At 39.3% G+C, this 23,830-nt stretch overlaps 1 protein-coding gene and 1 long non-coding RNA gene across 5 annotated transcripts in view; both read right to left on the bottom strand.

Moving 5' to 3' along the window:
* The window catches only part of LOC108445834, a 15,694-nt gene extending 809 nt beyond the window's left edge, over positions 1-14,885 (bottom strand). Inside the window, exons 1-2 of the long non-coding RNA XR_001860820.1 lie at positions 14,875-14,885; positions 4,607-4,618 (exon numbers count right to left, since the gene is read on the bottom strand). This is a non-coding gene — a long non-coding RNA (uncharacterized LOC108445834). The remainder of the gene's footprint in view (positions 1-4,606; positions 4,619-14,874) is intronic.
* The window catches only part of CDKAL1 (CDK5 regulatory subunit associated protein 1 like 1), a 389,233-nt gene that overhangs the window by 281,132 nt on the left and 84,271 nt on the right, over positions 1-23,830 (bottom strand). The window lies entirely within an intron of this gene.

Genomic DNA, 23,830 nt, shown 5'->3' with positions numbered 1-23,830 from the left:
TGGGTAAAAGGAGAGAAGTGCTGGAAAGGGGGGGTGGGGATTTGCTTTAATTTCTTGTTATTTCTCTTTACTTTTAATTCTATTAGTAATAAAACTCTTTCATTGTACTGCAACTGTTTAAGGTTTGTGCCTGCTTTGCTTTCTCCTAATTCTTATCTCACAGAAGGAAAATAAGTAAGTAATGAATATTTTGAACCAAAACCCCTACACTTAATTGGTGTTTCCGCCCGGTTTCGAACCCAACCCACTACACATCCTTAACACCACTTCAAAATTAGTAGGCTCTCTTTTCTTACTTCTAATGCATATAGCCTTTCCCTTATTCTTAGAGCTCTCCACCATGTATGTTCCCTTTATAACACTAGTGTCTCTTTGCCAAAATACTAGATTTTTTTACCCTTCATCTTGTAATATTTTCCACTTTCATGTGGATATCTAAAAAAGCTACCTTAACATCGCCCAATTAGACCTTTATTCCACATTCCTCACTCTTCTTGATTACAAAATTGTGGACTAGCTAAGGAACTGTTCTCACATAAATCTCAGTGTAGTCTAAATTTTTCTTCTCTGACAATTTTACTGGCTTTTTTATTTCTTTCCAAATGACAAACACATTATTCACTGAGATAATACCCACTGAAGATAATCAGCTTCACAAAGTCCCCAATCCTTCTCAATCTATCAGTCTGAAATCCATTTATGATTTCATCTTCACCTGACACAGTTCAAAAATAGCTATCACCTCAGTCTAGGTAGAAAAATGTTTATAGTAGAAATATGGACATAATTAAATGTGATGTTTGACATTTTCTGAAAAACACTGTTCAGTTCAGGAACCAGATGAACAGTCCAAACAAGTCAGAGGGACAAATAGTTGTGTTGGAAGGCACCTTGTAACACTGAACTTCTATTTGTCAAGCAAATCTCACTCCAGCAGAAGTTGCCCATCTGTTGTGTGTAAAAATAGCAAAACCAGTTTGTTTGCATTCCCAGTAAAAGCTAATCAGTGTGGGGGAGTAAGACATCTTTGCTTACAAACAGGCTTCCTGGAAGAGTGATGTAGAAGTTACTATTGACAAGGACCCCTCCCAAGTGGTAGTGGGAGGGAAGGAGAGCTTCCCAGTTTTATTGAAAATCACCACTGTTGGCTATGATAACAGGGTGAAAACAGTGAAGGTCTTAGGAAATTGAGTAAAACAACCTCAAAGTAAAATTGTTTAGGTTTATAGTATGAATTTCAGAAATCCTCATAACATCATCACAGATCATGGTTTTACATGGCGACAGAAGAAAACCTCTCTCTTTAGGAAGCTGAGGACCAACTACTGTTGGTCCAAGCTTAAAAAAAAAAGTAGTCTTGGTAAATAACAAAACTAATGAAATTATAGGCTGATAGTTAAGTAGCTGTTTTCCCACTATATAACAAGTCATTTGCTTTCAAGAAAAATCTGTTTTTTGCCTTAAAAATGATGTGCCAGAGAAGCTGACTGGCTAAATCTTCCCAACTTCTTCCAATACACATCTAAGAAGCGTTGTTTAAAAAATATTCCAAAGACAGTAAACTATTTGAAAAGAAACACAAACTTAAAATAGCAAGTATTTTCAAGCACCACCTGCAGCAAAGGGAAGCAGCAGAGCAGCAAAGTTTCTAATTACCTGCTGTAACAAAAACCACACAACACTTGAAATTATCATGGGTAAGTAAGCCCTAATAGAAAAAGTTCATCTTTTTGTTGCATCTGTTATCCCAAACCACAGTTTTGATTAATAATTTAACATACTTGAATGGTTAACACTACATTTATTACTCCATATTCTAAATAATCAACAACCTCTCCTAAAGGAGGGCAATTACTGTCTGAACATTTAAAGTTCATTGTATTCCTCTCAGAAGCCTGTGGTTATTGATGCAGGATCTCAGAAACCATTACTTTCACAAGGATTTTGGATAGAGTGAACTTTTCTCAAGCAAGAGAAGTAAAAGCTACAAAGCCAGTTGACACAAAACACAGAAATCTAACTCTGGCACATATGAGCCTCTGGAAAATTTGGCCTCATTTCTGCCAAAGCTGTATTTACAATAAAATGTAAGTGCTGAATAGGCTGAAGACTCGTGACAGATACCACATGATTTTGAACTATGGTTATGAGGGTCAACATCTGATCTTGAACTATGCCATTAGAAGACATCATTAGCAAAACAAAAGCTCCCAAGTACCAAAACAACTGACATTCACTAACAAGTATTGCTCACTAAATAAGAATTAAACTGAGCTCTGAGAATTCTAGTGAAACTTGCAGATATTATCACACTAAAGAACAATTCATGGCATGTATAAGATTTTAGTTATAGGATGATTTGGGGTTGAAGGGACCTTGAAGATTACCTAGTTCCAAACCCCCTGTCATGTACAGAGACACCTTTCACTAGACCAGGTTGCTTAGGGCCCCATCAATCTGGTCTTGAACGCTTCCAGGGATAGGGCATCTACAACTTCTATGAGCAACTTCTTCTAATGACTCACCACCCTCACAGTGAAGGATTTCTTCCTAATATCTAATCTAAACCTACTCTCAGTTTGAAGCCATTCCCCCTTGTCTTGTCACTCATGCCCTTGTTGATAGTCTCTCTCCATCCTCCTTGTGTAAACCATACCAGATAAAATAAATTTTCCTTTTTCAGTATTTATTATGTGCACACATACTTTTGTGAGTGCAAACAGTGAAAAAAGTGAGGGGGGAAAGTAACTTCTTCACATAAACATTATTACCCAATTCTAAAACAATATAGAATGTCAAGTACCTGAGTAATACCTCAAGACAAATGCAGAAGCTGAATTAATAATGTCTAGTTTGCCCAAAAGATCTTGTAAACAACCTGCAATCAATATTTTTATTATTCTGAATGCAAAATCTCAACATTTGTGTTCTTCTTCCCCAAAACCTTGGATACATTAGGATTGTACTGTCATTTTGGTTTAGAACTGAGGTCTCTCTCAAAAGGTGACGCTGTCTATGGTCTCTGACTGATGGGGTCTTGGCTGAATAGTTCACCTAAATCAGGTCAGAATTCCTTGTCTCACATCAAGGTGGATCTGTCCATGTTAAAAAGTTTGACAATTTACAGTAGTAACACGGAGGGGGGGCAACCCCATACCTTGGCTGCAGGGGTGGACAGCTTCTGGAATGTTGCTTTCCACCTCAGACCTGGCAGTGTTTACATTTGAAACTCACCATGAGTTAGGAACACTTATCAGACTACTGATAAACCAAGAATAAAGCTACAATGTGGAATAGAAGAGTAATTTGCAAAATCTTACATGAAAACAAAACCACTATCTTCAGACACCCTCTAAACAATACTGGATGCAAGAGCTAGCCTCAGGGAAAAAATTCTGAGATCAACCTCAGCTGGTAAAACAAAATAAGAGGTCATGTCAGTTTGTATTTGCATGTTTAATATGTTGTTAAACATATTTAGGATTTATTATCTTAAGTTTATTAGACAATTTTAAGAGACCTTGAACTCCTTTTACACTGAGGGCACCTACTTTAATTTGACTTGTGTTGTTTCTCACATGAACTCCTTCCCATTAAAAAAATAGGGTCTTGAAACTGACAAACAAAAAACTCTCAGTAAGCAAGCAATACAAATGAAAAGCTTTGTAACTCCGTACAGAAACTATCTACATGGATATAGGCAGCGCAGCTACCAAGCACCTTCTGCAACAGTGTATTTTATAACCTCAACATCCGAAAAAAAATGGAGGGGTGGACAAACACCAGGACCATTAAAATATTCCTTTTCCAGTGGTAATACAGTGTGTCTAGGTAATACACAGTATCTTTCACTTAAATCTTCAAGTGTTCTTTTAAATACTAAATCTCCTCATACCTATCTGGTTAGTTATTATCCACTTCTTATGGTGGCACATATCTATACAAAGACTGAAGTGGGCTGAAGGGGCAGTAAAACAAGAATTATTATACCCAAAGTCTTTACTGTGAATCCTAGAACTTAAGTGAACAGCATTCTCCGTTAACACACTGATCTCCACTCCAACTCCTGAAACATTTCATCCACTTTTACACTGAAGGAAGGGTAGGGGGAAAGAAACCTCAAACTTCCATCCAAATAAGTTATTATGCTAAATTAATCAAGGATTACTGATAGAAAACAAAACACATCATTTCAGCACACAGAAACGTGCTAGCAGTTGGGTAAAAGACCATCTCAAGCATCCCATTTATACTCAGTTATTTGTTATGCTGACTTCAATAAAGATGAAGTAACTACTGAATAAAAACTAAGAGTCTACTTGATTAAATGAAAGCTTAAACTCAGAGAGGACCTCTCATTCAACCATTTTTCATCAAAACTCCGTATGTAAAAACATGTTAGCATTTAAATTCACTCATTCTGGGTTGTCTTCCCTCTATGTTCCCCATTCCCAACAGAAGAGATTGGGTTGGAAGGGACCTTAATGATCCCACTCCCCCTGCCATGGGCAGGGACACCTTCCACTAGACCAGATTGCTCAGGGCCCCATCCAGCCTGGCCTGGAACACTTGCGGGGATGGGGCATCCACAGCTTCTCTGAGCAACCTGTGCCAGTGCCTCATCATCCTCACAGTCTATCATGTCTTCCTAATATCTAATCTAAACCTACTCTGCTTCAGTTTGAAGCCATTCCCCCTTGTCCTGTCACTACACACTCTTGGAAGTAGTCTCTCTCATTCTTTGTTGTAGGCTCCCTTGTGGGAGCCGCAATTTTCAGCAGACCTACCTACACACACAGAGAATACACACAGCTAATCTTGATACAAAAATCCTTACTTTCTCTGCCCTGTTTGATAGTTCGGCATTAGAGAATACAGCCATACTAATGGAAGCTATGAAGTTTTTTATTTTGGAAGTTTTAAAACTCAAATTTGAACAGTGGGACAGATGGGGAAACTGCTAAGCTTACATAAAATTGCATATTTCAAAGGCTGTTTTCTGGCATGATAATAGAAAAAGATAAATCTGCTAGAAACCATGCCAGAGGCAAGTGGAAATATAATCAAATCAGTGCCTGTAAAGCCCACCTTCTGAAGACAATTTGCTCTGTTCCCAAGCAAAAGACTGTAATTATCTTCTCAAATACCTACAAGCGGGCTGTTAAGTTTAATGAATTTCACTGTTTGCAAAAGAGTTAACTGCATCACAGCAGCAGTTAATACATTCCATGTTATAAATAAATAAACAACCGTCTCTTGAAACATCCCTTGGAAAGTCATAATGTCTAGGAATAACCTGGTAGCCCTATGGCTCAGTAAGACCCCTTCCAAAAGGCTCTATTTTAACATCACCATGCATACATGGAAGCTTGCTTGGTAACCATACATAGCAGACAGATATTTCAGCATGTCATGATATGCTAGAGCTGACTATCCCATTGCATACTAGAATAATCTTGTTATTTTAAAAAAAATGGCTCAGAATGGTGCTGCTTTGCATTTTATGTATCAGCTTTCATCTGAGGATCATAAATCCTTTCTTTGTCCAAGAACCATTTTTCTAGCCTCATATCCACATGGTGGATATCCTTCTTTATCACAATTTTACAACTCTGAAAAGTAAAGACTGATTTGTTCAAAGTCACTCAAGCAGTAAAACCAAAACCATGTTCCAAAATCCAGACCATCATCCTGTTGTCAAAATTAAGCCAGCCTCGATTGGTGCGAAACAAGAGACAGACTGGCTGCAACTTTTTCCAGTTCAGCGGACAAAGCTTTCCCTTTAAGTGTGTTACAACATCGGAGCCAGTGGAGCCAAAAAACTGCCTAACATAAAATGAACCACATTCAGACTTTCACTGCCCAAGTGTTGCACAAAGCCTCCATCTCAGAAAGACGACTGGCACACGTTCAAATTGATGAGTAAACCTATCTCCTTCAATATGCCATTTCTGATATGGTGTGAGGAACAAACAAAACCCTTTGTGCTTACGAGGGAGTGAGTTTGGGTTTGAATAACTTGGACTTCATTTTACCTACCTCACATGACTGATTTAACTCCACAAGGTTAAATCAAAGAAACCTTTTGGGAAACAAGACAGCATCAGGGACATTCTCTTTTCCAGAAAAAATACCAAAAAATGCTTAAGAGAGCAAATGAGGAGTTGTTAATTGTCTGGCTCTAGCAGCCGGCAAACTTGTAACCCCGAGGCCAGACCTCAGGCTCAACCCATTGGGTCTAAGATGAAGAATTCACAACCACCTGAGAAATAACTCAGGGATGCACCCAAAAAAACAGACAGGCATGCTCTCCTTCCCAAGCCCATGCTTGGCAACAACTCCACAGAGCTTACTCAACAATGTTTACACACCAAAACAGTTTAGCTGAGCCCAGCCACATTTCCTGTGCTCTTCCATGTGTTTTAAATAAATTGACAACAGGCTCTCAATGGCAAATTGTTCTAAGAGACAACGAGCACGTATCAAGTATCCAGTCTTCATACATACACTGCTCCAGTGAAGACTGTGGATTTAACTGCTGTGTGGATTTAACTTCACACAAGCATTTCCAAGACGTCACTTATCAATCAAAAGGAAGAGTTTTCAAAATTGTTTCTTTTTCCTCAAAATAATCAGCATGACTTTTTTAAACTAGAGTTACAGTTCAGCACTAGAGAACCATGGTATGGGCCTTTTTGTTATCAAATTGTTAGCAACTTTTGTGTTATCAAGTACTTGTAGTGAAGGTAAAGCACCATTTTTCATATGCACCCCAATGCACTTCAAGTGCATTTGACAGGTTTCTCCAGCAAAATAATGGTTGGTACACAGGGGTTTTTTTTCCAACAAGTAATTTAAGAAAAGTATAAGTTTTTCTGCCAACAGAAATGTTAGCTGCCCACATCTTAATATTTTAGTATCTTACCCCTACTATGATTCTACTGTAACCAACCATACTCATGGTTTACAAAACAAAACTACTACCATACCACTTTTTTTCTTGTTTGAACATTTTCTCAGTTTTCTTTTGAAGGAAAACTGACGTGTTCAGGCTATGAGAAAGGAAGTTCAGCTGCTATTTATTTCCACAACAATATTTCGCTGCCTTTAGAACTCAAGTTCCTATTGTGAAATCCCTCATCCTTCAAAGCACAGGGCTGCAGAGGCCGTGCTATCTGACTGGCTAGAAAAAGCAAGGTAATGTGGCTTTGAAGGGGCCACAGCAGGTACTGGAAGCAGTTCCCCTGCCATACCATCAATAGACTCCACATATGCTGAATTATTTTGAGAAGACAAGCAGGATTTTGCTGCAGCTGACTGCTTCCAGGTTGCAAGTCAATTCCCTTTGAAACAAGCTGAGGCACCATTGGCTATACCACCTCATGTTCCAAAAAATGGCCCTGCAGAGTGATGGAGTTAGCAGCTGAAAAGCTGTTATGATTCAAGGTACAGTATTTCTACCAGAGAAATAGCTGTAACACTGCCATCACTGAAGCTTCCCAAAGCTAGGAAACAGGGTTCACAGCAGGAACACATGAAAGGGACAAAATCAGGAATACAGGAAAGGGACAAGAGCTGATCTAACTAACAAATGTGATACTTCTAAACTTCTAACTTCTGAACAAGGCAATTTATAAAATGCCTTGACATCCCATCCAAGCCTAAAACATTGTTTGTTTATATAATCCATATCCACGTGAGAGCTGAAAGCTATTTAAATGCCTACCGGTTTGGTGCAGACAGAACTGACTCAAGTTAAGCAGCTTCCAGGATGTGTCAAATAATGTTGGAAACAAGAACACAAGAGGCCAGCATTTGTCAGTTAACAAGCTGACACAGGAATGCATTTGTGATAGTTACTCAACACATGATTGTTTAATTTGGTTTTTTGTAAGCATCTAATTTGGGTCTCTGTAAGCAAGAACTTTAGAAAAACCAACAACAACAACACCACAAAAACCAAACCAAAACCCCAAAACTAGAAAAAAAACCCAACCAAACAAACTGCAACAAATAGCACACTATACTAGCTTTCTGCTGATATTAAAATTACAGACATCTGCCAATAATGCTCCTTTAAAAATCACAACAGGCAAGTACGAAGAAGTTTTCTAATAGCAACAGGAGTATGTATTGTACTGTCTTCCTCATTGCTTCTGACTGCACTTCCTAGGCAGAATATTAGCCTTCATAATCAAAAATCGCATTGTTTCTATAGCCTAAAGAAACAAGTACATGAAGACAACTCATTTGAAATTATCAGGATCTAAATACAGGCGACAAAATACTGCCAATGTATTTCAAAACAAAAATAGAAACTAATTGTGTTATTTATTGCATTGAAAGGATTTCAGGTGTCTATGCTTTTCCTTTAAAGATTATTTTACAGTAAATACTTTCTCTATTCTTATATAAATTTAAACACAACACACTAAAAAAACCCTAATATACATGTGGTGCTTTATGGTAAAGTTTTTGGCAAATTACAGAAATAGGTGCTTCTTGCCCTTTGACTTCCTAATCAGTACAGAAAATCAAAAAATCCCCAGAATGTAATGGTAAAAAAATTACACACTTATTAACATTTAAATTAATTCCCACATTCATTTGCCACATTGCTGGGAGCACCATTTTGTCCCTGTGAAAGAATCAAATGAGAGGAAGCTGAGGGTTACACCAGCAGACCACAGCTGCCAAATGTAGGCTGGGGGTTCTTATCCAAATGGTTTGATGGTGAACAAGGTTACGTGCTTTCTCTGAAGGACTCAAATTTATAAAAAAACAAAAAACAAAAAAACCAAACAAACAAACAAAAAAAAAACCCCACAAAAAACAGGGAAGCAAAAAAAAAAAACCCTACTAAATAAAAAGCAACAAACCTCATGTCAAGAGCTGTGTCTTGCCTTGAGCTGAGCCCACTCCCAAAAGAAGACAACTACTCCAGCACCTCCCTGGTGAACTGGAACCTCTCTGGTTCCATGAGGGCATAAGCAGCAGGTGTTGGGACAGCACTGGGAATTATGTTACCTGAGAGTAGTACAGTCCTTTTACTTTAATGAATAGCAAAAGGAAATGAATTAACTTATGGTGAAGTTATAATTTACCTGTATGTGACAGAAGCACAGTGATGTATTTTGTGATCACTGAAAGAAACCTCAGCAGTTTGGGGTTCTGTTTGTATTCAAGGGGCCAGTAGCCAAGCACTCTCTCAGCCTGTGCCAGCCCAGTCAGTCTGCAGCTCTCCTGGATGAATCCTAACACACCCGACAAATAAAAGCACTGAAATAGTGCAGCCACTTGCCAGATTGCCACAAGAACAGAAGTACAGCAGGTGGCCATCCACAACTCCAAATTAAATCACATGCTGCTCAGAACTTTATACCAATCTCTGTGTAGTGTTGTATCTGTTTAATGGTATTCTTCATCCTCAATTTTCAAAATTAAAAGAAAATAGGTTTTAGTGACACACGAACCATGGCAGCAGACAATGATCCAAATGGTCTCATTCAGCACTCAATAAAAAAGAGAACAACTATGGCATCTTTCCCCACTCCGTTCTCCACTTCTTCTCCCTTCAGTATTTATTAAGTAAACCAGTGCTTATCTGGGCTAAATCCCCAGGCTCAGTGAAACACCAGGTGGTAGACTGGGGTAGTTTTTCTAGCAACAGATGGCTCAAACATTTTATGACAAACGGACACGGGACTATTGCTCGGCAGCCCATCTTTCAGTTACTTGTTTATGTAACAGCAGCAACTCACCCAGGGAGCTCCGGCAGCTGCTCACCTGCACCAGGGCTGTGGGAGCCTCCCTGCCTGCTCCCTGCCTGCTGCTCAGGTGACATCACAGCCCACACTGGGCACTGGGAGGAAACCCAGTGCTTGCCATCTCAGGCAAGAAACCTGGGCAACACTGGTCCCAGAGAAAAGCTACAAAGTGCAACCTGTGACTCTCATGTTAAAATGTATTATTTCTCAATTATTGTTACTTGCTTATTGGCTTATCTGCCCACATCCAAAGCAATTGCGAGCAGCTACTTTCAACCTTAAATAGGAAAGGAATTTACTGCCTTCCACATTTTGCTGTGCACCATAAAGGAAGCTTACTTAGTTCACCTGAAGTGAAGAAAAACATTCTGTCATTACAATTATGCCAGCCTGAATAAACAGAAAGAAAGAACAAACCATAAAAAGCAGCACTGAATACTCCATTAATTCAATTCATTTCTCACTGGTAATTTAATTCCAATAGGTTTGTACCTGAAATGCATACTGTAATACTCCCTCTCAAGTCATTCAAGGTGCACAGAAGCCACCCCTCTAGGCACTACCACATTTCCACATGCCCCCTTCTCCCTCCAGAATTTCTCAGACAGGGACATGGGAAAAACATCTGCCAGTCTCATGCTGGCATTATCTTGAAATCTGAAATAGCATTTGCATTTATTTGGCAAAGGTTAATAGTATGCTTGTAATATTTTTAGTGATATAACATGCTGAACTGATGTGACAGAAGTAAGGCATGCCTAAAAATAATCTCAACCCCCAGTACTGTCTGCTCTGGGATTTTGTTTTCTTGATTTCATTAATTTATTTATTTATTTTTAAATAAAGGATATCACCACTTGCAGAAGGGAAAAGGCTATGAAACAAAAAGTTTACAACCAAGGAGAAAGGGCTAAGGGACAGAAATTCAGAGGCAGAAGCCTAAAGACTTTTCACACCCCCCAAAATTAGTGTTTATTGGTGCTTTTTTTCCTAGAATAAGCGGTAAGTAAGCTGAGACCAAATAAAACTTGCATTACATGCAGAAGCACTAAAATTAATAAAACTACATGTCATGAGAAAAAGAACACTGCTACCCATATTTTGTGTTAGCTCTGATGTCTTCAGTCTGTGGCTGTCCTCTTGCAATACTATTAACTTCCATTCTGCTTACTGCAGTAGTTACCCATCACAGACAAGGAGGCATCAGCTCAGAAGGAGAATTAAAAATAGTTGCATAATCTACTCGATATTTAGTAAACAGAAGTGTGTAATACATGAATACTGTTGGAATAATGAATCACCCTACTAGACCAGATTATATTCTTCAATTCCTCACTTGTGCCAGATAAAACATTTGAGATGTTTCAATTGTTATTAAAATAAGAAATTTGGACCCCAATTTTGGTATCCATGCCCATGCCACAGCCTTTTTAACACTGCAGTATAATAAAATGGAACATTTTATAAAATGTTTATTACATTAAGACACTACCCCACTACTCTGATCAGATAACACAAGCCAAGTCTAAATAAGACAACATTTATTTAATTCAAATAGCACTTTTTCAAGGAAAAAACCCAAACCCAGAGAATATCCACTTGTTTCTCCTTGCCAAGAAATAAGTATCTCCATGTTGCATGAGTACATCTAGATTATATAGTAACTTCCTAGCAAATAGGAGAAATTGCATAAGGTAGTCTATAAAACTAGGGTTGCAAGAGGAATGTGGGAACTAAGTGACCATATTTCTGCAGCTCTAACCACGCACCCTGCAGAAGTCCTAGTCTAACCTCCACAGCCCCCCAGTCTGGGTAAGGCAAGGAGGACCTAACACCAATGAAAGGAAGATGCTTTGAGGGCACATTGCCTTCTGAACTTTTAGGGCCCACCCTTGTAATGCTGAGGTGGTAGGAGGTAGGGAACAATTATGCTCATGCCTTACAGTAATAACTAGCTCATCCCAATTTCACTGTTTTCACAAACGTGATGAAAACCAGAAAGGTACCACTTCTGTGAAGCCAACAGTAACACTCAGCTGCAATGTGTTTACACACTGGCCAGGGCTACTATACAGCATTTATCAAACCTTAGCTGCAGGGTGCCAATGATGCAATTCTTGCACTTCTTAAGCCATGGCAAGGGTCATTCTTCCCCAGGGCCACTAGTCAAAGTACTGAAAGTAAGACAGAACTCCAGTGGAAACAACATATCACTAATGTTTATTCCATGTAGGTTTTTTCAGTCCTATATTGAGGTGGGGTGGTTTTGCAGTTCATTAGCTAGCTAGTCTCCCTGGCCAAAAAAATCAGCCCTTTTGCTCCCAGTGACCAGGCAGCCTACCTATTATACGGTATTTAATGTGGTGTTATACATGCTACACTACAATGTAGTTTTCCAAGGAAAACAAATACTTTTGAGTAGTGAAGGATTCAGATTGCAGCAAACAGAGTAAGCAAACATTGTGTTTGCACACCTGTGCAGCTTCAGCCCAACCTTGCCTTTTATCACCTGCAGCTGTAAGGCCAGACAGGCACTCGTTTGACAAAAAACAGGAGGACACTTGCTTACAAGACACAGAGCCTAAAACTGCTTGTCTAGATTGTAGTCTGAGGTACATGCAAATAGTTTTCTTTGATACTGAAGAGTCATTTTTAACTGTACACTGCAGATATGTTTTAGTAATTGGTACAAAGGCCCAGAAACACTATACCAAAGCACTGTCATGTGCAAAGATACAGAGGGGGCAAAAGTGAGAAATATGGTCATACCTTTAACAGTATTAGTCCAGACAGAAAAAAAGCAAGAATCTGTCTTAAGGCTCTCTACTCTTGTCAAGTGACTGGTATCCCTGCACCTCTCAGAGAGGCATATGTGTAGCTAATTAAATACCTGCTCACTCCAAATTGGGTCTGGGGCACAGCTGCAGGCTGATGGTACTTACAAGGAAAGGGAGGTGGGAACCCAGCTTTCAATTTTGAGCCTCAGGTCAAGTCACTCACAGGATTTTTAAATAATTAAGTGCATGTCAGATTAGATCAGCCACCTGTCCTTGTGGGCTGGATACACAAATACACTCCAACTTTTTTCTGTTCGAGCCATATTTTTAAGTACCAAAATATGGCAAAGGAACAGACAAAAATCTAAGCTGTTCTTGAGTAAGTCCCTACTCAGACATCAATCCATAAAAAAGGATTCAACACCAATAGCTGGCTATATTCCAGACACACAGGAGCTTACCTTGAAACAAAGATGAAAAACAGGATAGCACAATCCTTAACTCAGAAAAGAGAAGCAAATGGCTATCATAAAACCCACCAACTTCATGGACTAAGAGAATTCATTTCTACTAACATTTTGGGAAACAAAATCTCTAGCCATAGAGGCAGAAACAAGCTCATAAAAAGTTAAAGATGTATTGAGTATTTTAGAATAGTTCAGTTGGAAGGGACCTGCAATATCCAACTAGTCATCTCGTCCAACTGCCTCCTCTGGACCTCCCGCTACCTCTTCCCAAAATCAGGATGGCAAGAACTACACATTCAAGGCGTAAAATCTTAAATCAATAAATTAAAAAAATATTCTCTGAAATTCCTGCTTTAAGGATTAAGCAATTTCATTTTAGAAATTGTACTTTTAGGAAGATAATGCCTGTAAACAGTTAACAGTTCTCTGTTTTACTCTTCTACATTTTTCCATCGTGCCTCCTAGCCAGCATTACAAGCATGGTACTCCGGCCTTGCTCAATAATGAGGCCATTTGATAGTGTATATGCTCCTATCTTGCTGCCCTCTTTTCTGAGGAAAAGGATAAAGACTGTATTTACAAATATCTGGACTTTTGAACAAAAACAAGGGAACAGCAGTACTCCAGACTAGCTGTGTAAGCAAACAACTAGTTTGTCACTGAGAGAATTTCTATTTGTAAGAATATTGTTTTGCAGCTCTTTTTGGCTCTGCTCTTTGACACTAATGTTGTTTTCTAAAGATGCCAAAAGAAAACACCCCCACCCCTGTTCACAGTCAAGTAAGCTCTTTCCCCCCCCCCAAAAAAAATCACTTGAAATGACATATACATACACACACTCCACAGCTAAACTGGCATGGTTTCCTAGCCTCAAAAACCAGGGCTCTGTTACATGTGCCTTCATCAACAACAGAGCTGTATAGGGCCATAGAAAAACTATGGTTAGATGGAATCTCTAGAGTCTCCTTTAACTTCCCATCTAGTTCCAACATCTGCTTAAAACCGGGCTAATTCCAGAGTTAAATAATGAAACCCAAAATTGTCCAGTTGAGCTTTGAGAATATCTGATGTGAGGGTGATCTGTCTGTGATATCTGTCACCCCACTGACTGCCAGGGTTGATTCAGCTGATGTGGCTGTTTAGGCAGGTATTCCCTTCCTCCCTCAATACTCCATGTGCGTCCCTCCTGAAGCTGCGCTCTCAGTCAAACAGGACGACCTGCCTGATAGAGATGGTCCCATTCTATGATCTCAGGATGGAGACACCCAAAGAAGGATACAAGCCTCTCTGGACAACCTGTTCCTTCTACTTTATTCCCTCTTGCCATGAACATTTTTTTCTTTGTAACCAGTCAGAACTACAATAAAATCGTTACTCCAGTTGTTGCCATTACCACACCAAGGTCTTGCTCCTAGAAGCACTGGTTCCAGTCCTATCACTGGGCTCCTCTGAGAAAATTTAGGTTCTGCTTTCTCTGTAGCTATGAATTAGGCAGTTGAAAACAGCAGTGAGATCTTATCTCCAGGTCATTGATATCCATTTTATCTTCAGAAGTCCTGTGCTGGGCAGTTTTCCAGCTCCATTCTCCCAAATGGTAAACAAGAGTAATCCTTTTCACCAGTTTGCTGGCTACATTGTTGCTGAGGCAGCCAAGACCTTGGCCTTGACATTGCAAGGGCACAGAGCTGACTCAGCCTAATGTCCACAAGTTTAATTTTCTTTAAAAAAACCCAAAACCAAACAAAAACAAAGCACACACACACAGAAAAACCACCCAAAAAACAAATCAACCACAAACACAACCCACACATGAAGCTGCTCCCAGCCCACACTGTTATCTGGAGGCACACGTCTTCACTGAACCTCAGGAAGTTCTGTTTGCCCATTCCTCCTGCTTCCCGAGCTCCCACCTAATCACAGGCTGCTGTGCCATCAAGCACTCTCCTCCCTTTGGTGTCATCTGCAAACCTGGTAAGGATGATCTCTGTCCCATCATCCACATCAATGAAAAAAGCACTGAGTAGGATGAACATCCAAGAAGCCCCACTGACACATGCACTATGACCGTGCACCTTCAAAGAATCACTTAAGAGTGTCCAGGCCGTCACTGTTAAGTAAAAAATGAGCTATCAGAATACACTTTAGAGTACACAGTATATCTTTGTCTAAGCACACAGAGTTGGAAGGTCCTATACTGTTACAGGTATGAAAGATTAAGACTGACTATCATGGTAAATTCTCAGAGTTTTTTACTCAAATGAAGTGCTCAATACCATAAATTCAAAATTAACAATCAACTGCTATTTTTCATCTGTATAACCAAAAATTGTGAGTTGGTGCAGTGAAACTGCCAGAGTACTGGCAAGGCTGCCTATTACTACGATAACATAGGAATAGTGCACATAGGCCAGGCAGTCCTAAGACAAGGAATAAGGAGAGCAAAAAGCCTCACCTGTATGTAACTGAAAGTATGGTCCTAGACCCAGATAAACTACTTGGCACTGAAATACTAAATCTTTGGAAAAGGGGTACAGTTTTGGCCCACGTTTGAGTTCTCTAACACAGCAGTAGTAAAAGTCAACCAAGAATGATGAGATTAGGAGTGACGGGGCTGTACACCTCACTTCATTATTGCACTGAGACACTGAGCAACAGCAGCAATGCAGAGCAGCACTGTAGCATCCTTGAATTGCATGAACATACTGAAACACAACATCCCCAGCCTACAGGTGAAGAAAAGATGGTAATCTGACTTAAAACAGCAAGAAGAAACTGAGGATGTAACTGCACAGAACAGCAAGAGCACAAGCTTCTGTGCTCCTCTGTAAGTGTACATAGAGCTTTTTGTATCTCTCCAACTCCCGGTTTAACAAGACACACAAGATTAGCACAAAAACACTAGGCAAGCAAGCCTTTTACATGCAGTAAAAAGACACTGGCTTTTTGTTAGCATGAAGCAAGTTCGAGATCCTTCAATACAGGTTAGCAAAGACAAAGAAATTTCTCATGTGTTTTTTTTTTCTTTTAAAGTAAGAATAAACAATAAAATTCACAGTCTTAAAAACATGACTGGATTTGGCTGTATGCTCTGGCATACACAAGAGCAGAAAAACCTTAATGTTAGTGGATAATGAATTGCAGTGGGACTCTACTAAACCAGTTGGATTTTCTACCTCTGCCACCAACTTCCTATGAGAACCTCGTCAGTTCTTCTAATGCCTTCATTCTCTTAAAACAAAACTGATTATACTTTCCTTCCTCACATAGCAGATTATTTCATTAATATTTGTTAGATACTGATTATACAAAATGCAGTTAAGTACATAAGAACAGTTTTCCTTCTCAAGATCTCACATAATTCTTTCAGAGTCCTCGTTCCTAAAACTCATACTACCTTCACAGATCAACTACTCCATGGAAGATGCTTCAAGAAGCCTACCAAACAAAGCTACAGCCAGACACCAGAATACTGCTAAATTCACAGTCTTGAACATTTCCCTTGTTCCCAAATAACCCACAGCTGGGTCAGTTACAGCTAAAAACCTTTTAGAGAGCACAGCTGCCCTTTTTCTCACCTCCTGTCACAAAAGCTGAAACCCAGTTTCCTTTTTTTTTGTCCATCCTAGAAGTCAGGCTTTCCAAGATACAGTAAGAAACTCCACGTGGAGAGCCAATATTTATCGGGTCACCTTGCTTTAGGGGTCCAGGTGACTACCTAAATAAATCATGTTTCATTGCTTACTAGAGTACTGTAATTTTACATAGGAAGGAAAAAAAGAAGCCCCAGTGGAGGAAGGGGGTCTAACACCTTATTTCCATGCTAAACCTTGATGCAAGTTACTACTGCCTTGTTTAGTATAAGCAAGTACTACAGATTTATCAGACAATTTCCCTTTTTTGTTTCCTTGAACAATGGAAAGTATAAGCATCCTCAAATTACCTGTACTGACCAAGGAAATGAGTAACGCAAAAGCTTAATATCAAAGTGAATTAGGATAAAGCTAAAGCTGCTGCAAACATGCCTTAAACCAAGGAATCCTGGAGGTAATTCAGCTCTCATCCCACCACCTGTAAATTATTACCATTCCCACCATTTTAAGTTTAAGATTTTCTCTCAGTACTAATGGGTTACTCCAACTGACACAGAAACATCTGGAAATCACAAAAAAAACCCCCTTCTATCTTTAAAAATCTCATCGATTTAGGGTTTTAGGATTTTAGGGTTGAATTAAACCATGAGCAGCACTTGAATTCCAGTATCTGCACCTTTTTTATCCCCTCCAGATTTTGAAGTGCTCAGTAATGGACTTCTAGTAATAGAAGAGTAACACGGCTCATTAATTTCAGCAAAACAAGGGTGCCAGCCAATTCATGCCTACAAAAAAGTGCTAGGGTGTAATTCCCTCATTCCTGTTACATCAGAGTGGAGAAAACACTTCCTAAGTGGAGAGTGGCTACACCTCTGACCTCAAGACAACTGAGGGAGGGTCCATGCAAGGAGAGGCTTCCTGCCTGTTACAAGATGGCTGGAAAAACGCTTTGAGCCATATTCAACTCAAGTTACAGCCAGGATTTCCCTACCTCCCACCTGAGTGCAAACTCCCTTCATGACTGCTTGGGCCATTCTCTCCGGAGCAAACACCACACCTGTATCCCATGGTTTCCACACAACAAAACACATCTCAACTCCACGCACCAAAAGCTCTGCTTCCTCAACCCGCTTAGCCCAGGTACCTGCATATACCCACACTCTGGGCTTGGCAGCTGCTGTACAGCTTGTGTTTAGGGTTTTTTGCTTTAGAACAGCAATTATTTTGAGCATTTGACAGGTACAAAGCTAAGAAACCTCCTTTGTTTCTCCTGGTCTGTAGATAGTTAGCCCCCACTGTTTAAACTTTAACTTGTGAAAGGTGAGACAGATTTTTCTTTCATTGTTCAAGCTCAATGAGCCTTCCACACCAACATGCAACTGAAGCAGAAAAAGCCCAAAACATATTAAATGTTGTCCTTACAACTACTGAGGTAAGTGAAACAAGTAGTAGTTAATTTTTCTGATTATAGCTAAGCCATAATCATCATCTCCATTTCCAAAGTGGCAGTGATGAATGACTGGGGGTGTTTCTCAACTTCATCCTTAAAAATAATGTGACTGTTTTAAAAGTTCAAGGAACACCCAGAATCCACTACACATTTTTTAACCATTTTATAATCTTCAAGGCCCAAAAAACTAGCTTTACAGACACACTTCAAGCCACTGTGGCCATAGCTGTTCCTGAGCATTATCAGTTGGCCAGCCTATTCATTAGTTATAATGAAACACCATTTAAAAATGCCTTTTGTTGAGCTGTAGCTATTCCACTCAGTTATGAAACTGCCCCAGAAGGCACAGAGTTATTTCCTCAAGAAACCATTAACATTTGGTAAACAAAGTCTATCTGGTAACTACACCTCCATCTGCAAGAACACATATAACCTCCACTATCTCCCTCCACCACCTGTCAAACCTTTGGGTTCACAGGTCACCGGGGTGTGTGGATGCAGAGCAGGAGAGGCAAGAGAGTCTCTGACATCTCTGCACCTCTTGGCCTTCTTCCTTGTGGAAATATAATTATTCTATTAGTGGTCATTTAAAAACAATTTTAGGATAACCAAACTCAAATCAAGTACTATTTGGCTGCTGTATTTTTCAGATTGCTTACAAACAGTATTCTACCAGTTGGCCAATACCTTATTTTTCAGCTCAAAACCACTCCCCTCCAGTAGACTGTAACTTCTAGAGTATCTGATCAATTCTGGAAACTCCAGCAGGAAATCCTAACTCTCAGAACTGTGAAATCACAGTTCTCTTTCAAGAATAAGACTGAAGACCCAGTAGAGACTGACTGCACTGAGTACACCCAGGTAGGACAGCTTTCCCTCCAAACACAGCTCCAGGATTCAGCAGGCTGCATCCCAACCACCCAATCAGCAAGCAGTGAGCCTCTGCTGCCTCTGCTTTCAGGGATTCAAAACTGTTCAAGCAGTAGCTGAACTGCACAGCACAAATGCTGAATAGAGGTGAACAAGGGAGCGGTGTTGGGGGGAACAGCTTGGCAGCCTGGAAAAGACATTCCAGTGATGCGTGGAGCGCAGCATTATATAGCAAATTGCTGTTGGTTTGTTTTCTAACTTAGAAAATAATGCACACAAAACTGTGGGTAAAACACACTTTTTAGGTTTCAATGTCAAAGACTCAAAATGCAAAAATGCCAGAAGTGAGGTTGCCCCCACACATTAATACTTCCTCCTGGTGCACTTGTAACACAATTATTAACACAGGCTCATAAATTTCCCCATGACTCCCATGTCATCCCATGCTGGATAAGACCAATTTCCACTGTTCATGTAATGAGGGTAACTGTACTTTCTATGATCTTTTTAACAGTCATGGCAAACATGATTTAGCAATCTCCGGAAGAGGAAAACACGGTGTCCCAGTGAAGATCCCTGATTATCCCCCAAAGAAACCCCAAACCCCTAAAACAACAACAAACAACAACAAAACCAGCAGAAACCCACCCACAACCCAGTTTGGAAGGATGTTGCTGCTCCAGAATTCATTTATACTTGCAAATTGTACCTATATTCCTTTTAGAACACTGGGTGGAGCCTGTCTGACTTGCAGAAGCAGCTTTCACCAAGAGGCACTGGGCCTGGAAGGTCACAGCTACAGCTTAAGGTTCAAAAGCAAGAAACCTGTGGGAGTAACACATCAGATGACTAAGCTTGGGGATACATTTGACCCTATTCCCACTTGCTAAGTTGCCAAACACTAAGAAACAAAGAATTCCATGAAGCTCTGACCACAGAGAATCGTGTGAAATAAACAATTTTCGTAAAGCACTTGCATAGTACAGGGATGGGCATTACAGAAAAACCATAAGAACATTAGAAATCATGTCCTCTGAAAGAGTTTGCAAGTTTTAAAAAGTATTAGATACCAGTAAATAGCACCTGAGAATGTGCCATGGAAGTTGCATCACAGCATTGAAAATGGCAGTAGCCTTTAGCAAACACCAGCAACTAATCACTGAGTAACAACTGTCACAAGGTAGAAAAACAAGGCTGCATAGATGTTCTTTGTATTGATCTTCATTTCTGAGTGATAGATTCTGCAAATTCAGTAATACTTTTTATAGCCCTACATCTGCAGCTATGAGAGAAAGGAATTGTCACCAACACAGAGTGAAGGCTGCAGAGATAGCTACTGACCAAAGACCATTTAGGTCTGAAATTATACAACTTATTTCTAGTTATGACATCTACAGAATGACCTCAGTCCTTCACTTTACAGACTTTCATTCCCTTTATTGTGTTTTATGGAAGCCTAAAGAACTGCTTGAAAGAATGGAGGAAAACTGACTGCAGATTCTTCCTCTATTAAACCTGATGTAGGTACAGTAACAGGTCTTAAACCATCAGAAATGTTTTTGGTGAGCCAGGGGCAGGGTAATTTTCAGCTCAACAGACTCCAGGCAAAAGGGTGATGCCACAGTAAAACACTTCAAGAGTAAAACACAGTTACTTTGGTTTGGGTTTTTTCTCTCCCCCTAAGTCAATCTGTGTCTAACAAAGCAGCCACTCACATTCCTATTTCAAATTTACTCCCGTTTTTCTGTATTTTTACATGCTGAGTTTTATGTTGTTTAGAGAGCTCCCCTATGATGTAACAGAAGGCATGAAACACAAATAGAAAAGAAACAGTTTTATTAAAATGTTTGTCCACACTTGATTTCTTAAAACTATTAGATATTTAGCTAAAGATCTGGTAAAAACCTGTGTCAATGCATTTTATGTGAAGAGTTATAAGCAAAATCACCTGCTCAGTTGTGGTCACATACACAAAACATATTTTTTACCAATACATCAAAAGTAAAAACCAGTTCTTATTCTGATATCCATCATGTTTGAAGAAACTTATCCTCAAAGAATGCATAGAAGTTTACAGATTTACCATATTCCATGTAAAGCAAAAGTTTTTCCTTCTCTAAGCCCGCCATACATAAAAAATTTACCCAAAAAATTGTGCAATTACTAACAAGACAAAGCAAACAACATGAAATTTGCAAGAAAATGTAAAACTTACCCAAATAATTGGTACCACAGAAGAAACTACCACAATCTTTCTAGTATTTCTGTTAAAACACATGTTCCATGGTTGCTACTTACTTAAAATAACTCAGTGTCAGTAAAGAACATCGCAGACAGTGGAGACCTGACATTTTTCACATAAATATATTCCTGGAATCACCTGACATCCATCACCTTGGCATGAGATAAACACTGATAAACCAGGGCACCTGCTTCACCTTCCACAAACCAAAAGAAAAATTCTGCTTTTAATTTGACAGGACAGTTTAAGGCTAATTTTGCCAGTGTTTCTGAATTACTAACAGTCACGGGAACTTATGAGTTAAGGAGCAGAAGGTTTGCTGCACCTTTGGAGAAAATTTTACCTTGAGGCCAGAAATGGAGCTGTTAAATACATCAGCAATTTACCCTGACACCACTTTGTGTCAGGAAGTAAGGTGGTATCAAACATACCAGGCCTCTCCAGAAGTGACTAAATGGGGATTTTTCAATGTCTTGCTTCCAGTCTTTACTAAGGAACATCTGTAAGCTATCTGGGATTCCTTTGCATAAGTGAGCAAACAGGATGGAACAGCTCAGTGCCAGGAAGTTTCATTAGCAGTCTTCGAGTATTAACATCAAAGATTAGATCAACACAGAGTAAAAACTTCAATTCAGCATTAGGGCATAGGTGTAGCACTTCCTAGTGGACTTTGTATACATCTTATCAGTATTCCTTCCTCTCTGTATTTTGAATATATTTTCAATTGAGAGTTAAACAAGGATGCAAATTTCATAATGACTCCCAAGGCAGTACCCTCTAAAAAAAAAAAAACCAAAACATGTATGTTTATGGGAAAATATTTTGAGTATGAATTTGACCTGCAATTTTTCACACATGACTTCTCTGGAAATTGCCATAACAAAGTGCTAATTGTAACTGCTGACAAAGCTACCCATGTTTGTTACTGCTGTGGCTCTTATCACTCCAATATCTCCTTTTTTAAGGCCAGCAGGTAAGTCTGGAAGGCGCAGTGGGAAGGTCCTTGGTCTCTTCAGTAGTAACTCCTTAGAGTCAGAGTTACAGTCACATAACTTCCACAGAATAAAGCTTGTGCTACACCCATACGGAAGTGGAAGCCGGACACAACCACTCTGCTTAAGAATGTAATGCCTTAATCCTTCCAATGATACCACTTTTGATAGAAAAAGTAAAATTTTGCTTTCAAAGAGACATGTAACAGTATCCTTAGGTGATATAACCAGGAACCTTAACAGAGATATATATACACACACAGAGGATTTTTTTTTTCCTTTTTATATGACGTATAAAAACAGTTTTAAGTAATACACAAATCTGCAGTGCTTCATGTAGCAGTGTTTATTCTAATTGCAATATTACAAGTACAGAAGAACTTGGGGATTGGAACTAGGTGATCTTGAAGGTCCCTTCCAACCCAGGCCATTCATGATTCATTCTAAGAAGAGGGTGGTTTGTTTGTTGTTTGGGTTTGTTGCCTCTGGGTTGTTTGGGTTTGGGAGCTTTTTGGGTTCCCCACCCCACAGCTGCCAAATGCTGTATTTCTCTGCAGACAGCTATGGACATTATGAATGCACAGATCAGCACAACCAGCCCATGCTTATGTGCAGAGAGAGTAAAGCAACAAATAAAGTCTACTTAAATTACATGAGGAACTATTATCTTTTGCACACACAATAACAACAAGGAAGTTGGATAACCTACAGCAGTGAAGAGGGAATATTTGTGTTAGCCATTGCTTCGCTATGGGGGACTGTGCAGAACATAACCCACTCTGATAAGGACAACAGACAAGAGACCTTAGGAATTACTGATCCATATTTGTATGTTCCAGTTGTACTCATTTAACTTCTCAACCTCCAAGGATGTTAATACCAATGAACAAAATAATTCAACATAATTATATCAGATATCAAAAACTATAAACAAACATTTTTGGCTTAAGTTAATTTTAAAGAAATATTTAAACAGCTTCAGGAATTTAATTAAAGCATTTTGTTTAAACATACTAAAGGAAAGCAATTGTCCTGTGCTATTTTTGAGTATTTTCTTGTTCTCCATCTATGATACAAACTCCTTACAATCCAGATTTAACCTAAGCCTTCCTAATACCTGGGTTCATCTTGTAAAGCCTTTGGAATCCTAGGAGACAAAGTACCAGAAACAGTGTTAAGGTATTTAATGAGGCACAGCTGCCTTTGAACTACCTATGTTCTCAGCTCTCCTTTCAATCTTAAGGACAGGTTATACAGGATGAGAGCAATGGCCTTGTAAAACAGCTCAGTAAGAAGAGAAGCAGAGCTGTTCATCTGTGGGCATGGAGAGCTGTTTTTAACTGAAGATGGCTGCTTTATTTCCATACCTATCTCAGAGTTCTTGGACAGTTAACTGAGATATACAATTATTTTTTGTTTCACTGCTGGTATAACTTGAGTTTATAACCAACCCCAGCTAATAAAACATCTTTTCTCCCACCTCACCTGCAGGGATATCCTGGAAAGCAGCCCTACTTGTAAGTATGCAGCTATGAAACAGAATGAGTTTTTCCAATATATAATCATTTTCCCCAGAAGATCTTTCATCAGGTTTTGTTGCACTATTATTGCAACAATGTGCCATTAATTCCTACATGGGATCCAGTGTATTAGTCAAAGATAAAGTGAAATCACT

This window comes from Corvus brachyrhynchos, unplaced genomic scaffold, assembly GCF_000691975.1.
Source record: "Corvus brachyrhynchos isolate BGI_N302 unplaced genomic scaffold, ASM69197v1 scaffold43, whole genome shotgun sequence".
Lineage (NCBI taxonomy): Eukaryota > Metazoa > Chordata > Aves > Passeriformes > Corvidae > Corvus > Corvus brachyrhynchos.
Note: the sequence above shows the minus strand (reverse complement) of the source record. Positions and strands in the feature narration are given on the sequence as shown.